The sequence below is a fragment of the Gadus chalcogrammus genome, chromosome 3 (assembly GCF_026213295.1).
Source record: "Gadus chalcogrammus isolate NIFS_2021 chromosome 3, NIFS_Gcha_1.0, whole genome shotgun sequence".
In the NCBI taxonomy this organism is placed as follows: Eukaryota; Metazoa; Chordata; class Actinopteri; order Gadiformes; family Gadidae; genus Gadus; species Gadus chalcogrammus.
In genome coordinates, this window is record NC_079414.1 from 14,584,934 (window position 1) to 14,594,068 (window position 9,135).

At 41.1% G+C, this 9,135-nt stretch overlaps 1 protein-coding gene across 1 annotated transcript in view; it reads right to left on the minus strand.

Annotated features, from left to right (window-relative positions):
• Positions 1-8,684, minus strand: part of LOC130380050 (voltage-dependent T-type calcium channel subunit alpha-1I-like) — a 109,813-nt gene extending 101,129 nt beyond the window's left edge. Inside the window, exon 1 of the mRNA XM_056587233.1 lies at positions 8,442-8,684. The gene's annotated coding sequence lies outside the window, so the exon portion shown is untranslated. The remainder of the gene's footprint in view (positions 1-8,441) is intronic.
• Positions 8,685-9,135: the final 451 nt, after the last annotated feature.

Here is a 9,135-nt window from a genome sequence, read left to right on the forward strand (position 1 = left end):
ACACACACACACACACACACACACACACACACACACACACACACACACACACACACACACACACACACACACACACACACACACACACACACACACACACACACACACACACACACACGTGTACGCTTGTGTGTGCGAGAGAGTATACACACACACATGATGTACATCTAGTATGGTAAACTGAATGTTCTCTTAACTGGTCTACTTGAACCCTCATTGTACATGGGTCTCTGTGGGTGTGTGTATGTTTGCGCAATCTTGGATGTGGTTTGACGCCTCTTCTTGGCCAGGGGACATAAAAAGTACTATTTAATTCTTGTTCACCCCAGGATATTTAGGTATTCACAGAGTCAGCAGATTCATATTGTATTTCTATGGATTCGCTATAATCATATCGGATTGGTATAACCTATAGCTCAGTCCCTGTCAACATAACAGTGATTTATATCACTGCTAAGCAGAGCTGCTGTCCAATAGTATTGTATGCTTCCGACCTGAGCCCGGAATCATCGAAATTGGCAGCCATGATAATAGCTATTTGAATTCACTTGATGCCAAGAAAAGGTGCTTATATGCCTCCTTTGTTATTTTCTTAAGCATAGGGTACACTGACATTTGTCCATTAAATATACTCTTATTGATCCGTTGCGTGGTCCTTGTGGGTCACTGACCTTGAACTTCCTGACATTGATAGAGTGTGTGTCTCTGTGACAGCATGGCACGGTTTTTAATTTTCATGCTAATTATGCAGACTTCGGCCACAGGATGACCTCTGAAATCATACAGGCCCCAATATTTAGGGTTGCATAGAGGTTGTTTGGGTTGTTGATTTAAAAAAAGTTTTCATGGAGGAGTGGCGTTTTTGACATACCTAGGTGTGTTCATGGATGAGGTGACGTTGACCCTACAGCACTCTCACAGGAAATATAGAGTATTATATTAGGCTAAGAGATAGCGGGCTATCTTAATGTATGATATTAAGTCGTCTGTCTCGATCTATGCAAAAAAGGCAATTCACTGAACTTAATTTGGATATTGTTATTTAATGTCAAATTCCATGTTAAATTGACTATGTTTTGTATGAATTTTCTGATGATTTCTGATACATTACGCTTATTCAGACATGAAATTACACATGAGGTGTAGCAATGAGAACCACCTAAGCAGGCTTTATGACCTTTGGGTATGTGCATGCAAAAGATATTATTTAAAAACATGCATTCCTGGTCATGCTCCAGAACTACCAACTCATCCAGATGGAACAAACTCCACCAAGGGGGTTCTTAACTCTCACCTGTGTGCGTGTAAGTTTGGGTGGAAACTTTGAAACCTTATTGAGCCATGTGAGCCTTGAAGTGATTGAGGTCCTTGTTTTTTTTGGAAGCTAGTTGACAGAAACTGTGCCAAGCTCTCACAGAGACACACACTCTATCCATGCCAGGAATTTCAAGGTCAGGTGTGAAGGAATACCCTGGAGCAGACCGTGACTGCCTCGTCTCATCGCATCTTCTGGTGTGTCTGCTGACAACACACTACAGCATCTTCTGTTCGGTAAAGAAGTGGCTTTAATCCTAAACCATTTCAGATACAGGTTATTAAGGAGCATGTAGAGAGGGCATCTTGCCCAAGTTTCCCTTTTTTTTTTTAAGATAGAACATGTAGTAATGTCCGCTGCTACATGCTACCTAGGTGCCTGCCTCACTCCGCCGAGGTTGCTTTACTTGGCTCTTCCAACCCCAGCATTTCTAATTTTCTTTTTTTTCTACCAAAAGATATGTCATCTTTTTGGGCCATCACCAGTTTGCACCCTAGTAAATATTGTGTCCCTGCAAGTCACCTTGGATAAAGGCCTCTGCCAAATGTAGTATAATTTCAGTTCACTATAGCTTAGCCATACAAACCCCAATCTTCTCCGTCCTCCTGCCTTTTCTCACCTTGGCATGTGGGTGTAGAGTCTGTGCATCATGTAATCTCATCAAATTTCAGTTTTGTTTACAAGGGAAACGTCAGTAAATGGAGGACAAATTCATAAATTGGATGACAAAAATGATGGTGCCAGACATATGTTAATTTTTTAAGTTAGTATCGATCTTACACACACACACACACACACACACACACACACACACACACACACACACACACACACACACACACACACACACACACACACACACACACACACACACACACACACACACACACACACACACACACACACACACACACACGGCTGTTAGTAAGCTAATCCTGCGCAAGGTAAGAGAATATTGATCTTCTCACAAACACAAAGCAACCTACGGGTCAACAAGCAATCCCCAGACAAACCTGATCACGTTTCCCACAAGCTAATGTTTACATACTGGTAAGTATACACACACACAGATACACACTAGCTTCATGTCTAGGAGCCTACCCCCACCTCCACCCCCTTTACCACTATCAGCATCACCAAACCCCACCCACCCCCCCCCAATCAGGTTTGTGTTTGTTCATTAGATGGATGAGTGAATAAAGTGAAACCAAGACAAGGATGGAGAGGATGACCTTGAGATAATCTGGTAGATTCTCCAGCATCTCTCTCTACATCTCTATCTCTCGCTCTCAATCAGCTATAGATAGCTATACGTCACGCGTGTTCAATTTTGCATGGAAATCGACCCTGGTATGTCTTTGCGAAACCTTGCGATGGTTGATGATGTTTTGAGAAAGCAGTGAAATTAAAACACATTATAAATTCATCTTGTAAAATCCATACAATCCAAATACACGTTAGTCACACACAAACAGTGCTGTCTGTTTAGTTAAGCGGCTGCTGCCACTTAAAAGTTTTTCAACATAAAAAGGGAACAGGAAGCACATCAGTACACTTGGTTCATCATTTATTCAGGCAGTTCCTAGTGATGAAATCTTTGAGATTCCCCAAGTGGAAGAGAGTTCAGACCCGGCTTTGTCAATGCATTCTGCTGCCACCAAAGGACTTGTTTTGAGAGCACACACAATGTGCCCACAAAACGTTTTAGAGACTTCTAGGAGATAGTGAGTGTAATGTAGATGTCTGCTTCTCTTTTACCGGTACACATAATGTATTGCATTCAATATACTTACAGCAGAATTTTTTTTTAAGGGGAACTCTCTCCCTTGGCATTTTACTAATTTGACAGTACTGCTTCATATGTGTTTTCAAGTTGTGGTCTCAACTGCATTCGCAAAATGATGTGGTTAAACTTTTGTGTTGATCTTTCAAGGAAATGGAGTTGACGCCACAGACCACCTTTTTCCCCTGGCACATTTGAAGAGGTCCTCCCTTATGTTATCAAAAAAAGGGAGCATGACGGTTCCCCTTTAATGGATTGGGTTGGATATTTTCATCCTTCGGCCCCAGATTAGGACAAAGGGCTTTGAGCATTTCTGTTCAAGTGATCAGTAGGCACTCTCTGCTACTACGCAGGTGTGAATGTGTGTTGAACATAGAGCTGTGTTGAAAAAATCGATTTTCCGATTTTTAATCGATTCGCATATTAATGACCGATTATCGATTCATACGTCCAAAGATCGATTTTTTTTAATAAAAAAAATAATAATAAAAAAAATAATATATATTTTATATATTCATGGAAAATATTCATGGGATTCCCCTGAACACTTAGGGTTCTGCATATTCTTGAAAACAAATCTTGAGTGTGGTTTTAGAACAGATTTGAACATGCTCATATGGACGCCATTCAGTGCTTTTACAGTTTAAAATGTTCTGTTCATTATGTTCGCACTTTAAAGAAAAATGCTCAACGTTTACATTTTATACTTCCAGTTTCAGTACTTCTCAGTTTATTAAGTGTGAGCAGTTTTAAAATAAAAATGCTTTTGGTAGCAACCGCTTTTGGGTGAATTCTTAATTATTTTCAAGCGTAATAATAATGCACTGGTTAGTGTCCCAGTGGGAATCCACTGTTGCAGATATAGTCACCTCAATGATGTCCTCCATTTATTGTCCTGAATTATCTTTCTTGAAGGTAGATTGACCCTTAACCTTTTCATCAGTCTTCCAGCCATCAGTAACTACCAATTCTTGTAAGATTTGCTGTTTAATATTGATATAATACTAGTTTTAATATGTTGCTTCTCTACACAGTCATGAAGTGAAGGAAACGGTTCAAATACATTTTTCATTTTTAATAACATTAACCCCCGGATCGAATCGAAATCGGATCGAATCGGAAATCAGATCAGAATCGGATCGAATCGGATGGAATCGGAGAAAATCGGAAAAAAATCGATTCTGAAACTTAAAAATCGTAATCGAATCGATTCTTGAAATGTGAATCGAAACCCAGCTAACAGATTCAGCAGAATCTTAACCTCAAGCAATTAACAGAGCATGTAATCAGACAAACTCACCATTCCTGAATAAATAAGGCTTACATTTTTAGTAACCAAATTCGAATTTGAAAAGAATTTGATTAAAGATGCAAGATACTAGTAGTATGTTTTTCAATTATTACAACCGGCCTCTTTGGCTCAATAGACATAGGTCAGTTGGCAAGCCAGGCAGCCAGTGGGTGAGCCAGTAAGTTAGTCAAACAGTCTAGCCAGTTAGCTATAGCAAGCCAGCCAACCAACCAGCCCTTTTTTGGTTTGGAAGGTTTTAACATGATGTCACAGATATTCCAAGTGGCCATTTTGGTACTAAAAATTGTGATCAAGGAGGCTGATAGCCGATAGATTTGCAGTAGAAATTAAAATTGTAGCGTCAAAATATTGAATAACACAAACAACAAAACTCTGTTGACAAACATTTATGCACACCGAGTAGAGAAACAGCAGGCTGACATATGCATATTGTGCAGTGATGCTTTATTTAGTACAGCAAAACAGCTTAGTAAGCCTTTAGGTTTGTTTTAATTACTAAAATGTCATATATTATCAACATGCATGAACCTGTCAGTTAAAACAAGGCTACTTCATTAGTAATGATTATTATATCTTAATATGATGTCTGTAATGGGTGCTGTTAAGTTAACAGACTTTAGTTGATTAATGCGAACAATTATATTATATAATGAGTTTGCACTATAACTCCCTCGAAGCACATGCAGAAAAAAAAAATTAGGTTTCAGGTGGATTTGGTCTTCAAATAAACCAGTCGAAAGAAAATGAAAACACAATGTATAATTGCAATAGAAGTGTGTGACTTTGATTTCAACTGTACACCATCTATGCAGCGCATGAATGGATTAACACAGACCTTAGCTGCAGTTATATTATATTTGAATACTCTAACAACCCTATCCAGCACCTCTCTACAAGAAACTAATTGAGAGAGCTTCACGACAAACTTCAGCAATGTAACTACTCATGGATTGAGACTTGAAGTAGGAACGGCCCTGGTAAGTGCCATGCAAGAAATAACAGAATACTATCCCTTTTTACATTGGTTAGACATACAAGACTCAACTTTAGCTTACTTTATTATTACCAACAGCTACATTTTACATGTAAAAACATAATCCAGCAACTGATGTTACGCTTGCAATATTTGAGCTTGCTAGCTCAAATAGGTTCCAGTTCCACTTGCACCGACGTACATCAAGCTACGATTGCATGGATAAACTGTTATCTTGTTAACTGTATATCCCTGCCACAAAGTGCATTATTCTGGCATTTTCAGCATAACCTAGGTGCCTAGGTTTGCAACTTCAGTGTAGAGGAATGGGATGTTGACTGCATCTTCACAATAGCTCCTGCCTTACCTTTGACCTTACCTCTGCTCACTAACCGGAGCTGTTTCACTCTGCACATGCGTTCCTCTGGGTGCCTCTGTGATGTATTGATAGTATACTAGTAGGAATGTATGTGTGGAGAGGGACTCCCGGAGGAGTTGATTGAATAAAATAAAAACAAGGCACAACCCTGGGGTTTCTTGTCTGTTCAATCGATACGATTCAGGAAAATATCCTGTTACATGGTGTCAGAAGTACTGAATCCCGTCACAGGTGACGTCGGAGGTCCTGCAGAAAGTCCCCATCAGTGATAGCTATGCAGCACAGTAGCCTTCGCTGTTTGTTTAACTTGTGATGCGTCAACGATCAGATATTGCTGTGGGCGGGACACTGCGTACGACCACAGAGTTGTGACTGCAGACAGAGAGGGGTGGCTGCATCAGAGCCAAAGCAGCAAAATAAATGATTTATTAATGTATCTGCAATTGGATAAAATAATAAATAGATTCCGATAACTGTAAACATTTAGAATTTTGGATCCGATAATTGGCCACGATCCATTACGATTCAGGACTGGGCTTGCTAGGGGTCCACCCAGGGATAATTGGTGGACACCTAGCGAGGGGAACTTATTTTATGGAACTAACGATATGATTATTTTAACATTCCTATTACATAAGTATGTTGGACACCACTATCTTATTACTGAGTATCCATGACCTCAGATGATGAAAGCTTTGGCAAGTGAAAATGTCCTATTACTTTATCTTTGAACAGCTTTGAGTGAAACATTCCCAGATAGTACTTGAGATCAAATAAAAAACAAAAAATAATAAAAAATAATTCAAATCCCAACTGGAGCTTCTTCCTTCATTCTGTGTTGTGTATCTTTGTGCTCTATTAAAAGTAGAGCATTCTCCGTTTAGAGGAAAGATCTACAAATTTTTAATTACAAAACGTTCAAACACGAAGAGGAAATGGAAAAAAAAAAAATTCACTGCTGTATTTGACCAGTAGCCATATAACCCCTATTCTCGCCTCTCTCCTACCAATAACTGCCAGATCAGATTTTTAAGGTTCTACTGCCCAACCTATAAAGCCTTGCATGGATCATCACCATCCTACCCAAATGACCTTATCATTCCTTATAGACCTCCTCAGTCCCTCTGGTCTTCAGGAGCTTGCCTTCTTTCTCTACCAAAGGTTGAAAAGAAATCAGCAGGAGAGAGAGTGTTTGCCTATCGAGCGCCCTATCTATGGAATAGTATATGCTTCCTGTTATCAGGGAAGCTGACTCGGTCGAGCAATTCAAAGCAAAGTTGAAAACGTACCTATACAGTCTTTCGTTCGGGACATAGTTCGCCAAAACAAGGCTGATATCGGGAATAATACCAAATGCTTGGTTAATGTTTCTCAGTGTTTGTCTGATCCTGATAATGTTTCTGTTTCTGATTGCCGTGATGCGTGTTGCTCGTGCTTGTTTGTGCTGCTACTAAATTAGCAGCTGTCTACATTTCCAGTATCCACTTTTCCCTTCTAATTCGTCTGTTGTAGCATGTCGCAGTGAATGAGACTGGATGCATGGACTCTCCTTATGATTAACCGGCCATCAACAAATCACTTATTTAAAATGTTTTGCCTGTACATATGGATGAATGTATTTATGTCAATTATGGAACTCATTGCCGTTTATTCTTGCCCTCTGACACCAGGGGGGCGTCTTCAATATTTGGCCGGCGGTTATCCCCTATGAGACTGTACCGGTGATTAAGGGGAGTACAAATAAAATTGAATTAGAATAATTGGTCAAACCTGGCATGTGCATTAATATCCATACAGGGCCCTAATTTGGTCAGTGGACCACAATATGTCTTAGCAGCAGACCACAATAGAGGCTGATTGAAGTGGTCAGCCGAAAAGGTCTCGAAAAATCGACCCAATGACGCACGTGTACGCGAGGACGCATACGCGCGGCAACGGTTTACAACGGGCGTCTCTACATGTGCAAAGCTTAACATGTACACACACACACACACACACACACACACACACACACACACACACACACACACACACACACACACACACACACACACACACACACAGACACGCACGCACGCACACACGCACAACGAAAATACCTGGTCCTAGATCTATCTATTTTCCTTTGACCCGTTCGAATACGCAGTCTCAAAGGGCTTATTTTTATGTTTAGGCCGGGTAATTGTTTTCGGAGATGGATCGAGAGGCAGGTATGTTACACGTGCCCGCCCCCGGACCTGGTGACCACAAGTCACGGGGAGAATCACTCTTTTTATATCTCCAAACTGGCAGCAGCTACCGCAACTGCTTCTATGCGCACAATGTTTTCAAATGAATGTGGCCTTTTTAAAATAATTTGACAAACTAAAATGCATCAAATGACACTTTACAATCGCATTAAAAAAAAAATCTGCTTTAGTGTAGCATACAAGAAGACAGCACATTAGCAGGCTATGAGTAATTTAACCACTTAAGAAAGAACGTCTCCTATAATGTGGCAATTAACCTTTTAATAGCGCAGCAACAAGACAATACGCCACAAAGTCCTGTTTTTTTCCGTCCAAACTTAAAGGCGTAGGCTACACTATTGAACGAGGTGTTTCATAACTTGCACTGCACAAATGTCCAATAGTCGCTTATATCCAACAAAACAAATAGTGTAAAATAATGTGTATTTACCTTTTCTGTCATCAAACAACAGTGGGTCTGAATGGTTTGCCAGAAGAAGAGCAGCTAGTTATCCAAGCGAGACCTGTGGGAAACCTTCCTCTACTCCGACGCCTCGTATGTTTCCTTTAAAGTCTGGCTCCTGAGCGGCTTCTTCTCCTCGAACCCGAACATATCCAGAGAAGGGAGACCTGCCGCGTCAGAGCAGCCGAAGTGTGCGGGTCGGGAGCGAGCGGAGAGCAGCCATAACATATCTCACCGAAATAGGATAATAGCGTGTCACGCGGCCACGGAAACCGAATGATAATTGAACACCTGTGCGCTTCAAACACGCCGCCGAATCAAAGCGCTCGCGGTGTCCGTCTGACGGTAGCCCTGGCAACTCCCGGGCTGGTGGTGTGCGCGCGAGCCTAGGCGAAGGAATCCACGTGTGTCGTATTTTATCTGTCGACGGTCTTTTACTCTTGTTTTCTTTCTTGGGAGAGAAAAAACTAGGAAAACGGTGATAAATCCAAGTGGACGGGAGGGAATAGCTCCAGAGGAGGGTTTTCCTCTCTCACCGGTTGATCGGCCGCGCCAGGTGAGAGGAGGTGAGACGCTCTGGGAACCCCGATCGATATGGAGGATGGGGTAAGGTGAAGATCCTTTTGGAGGCTTTACTAATCAATCATCAGTGGGGAGACGGTGCTTCTGGCCCCTCGCAGGT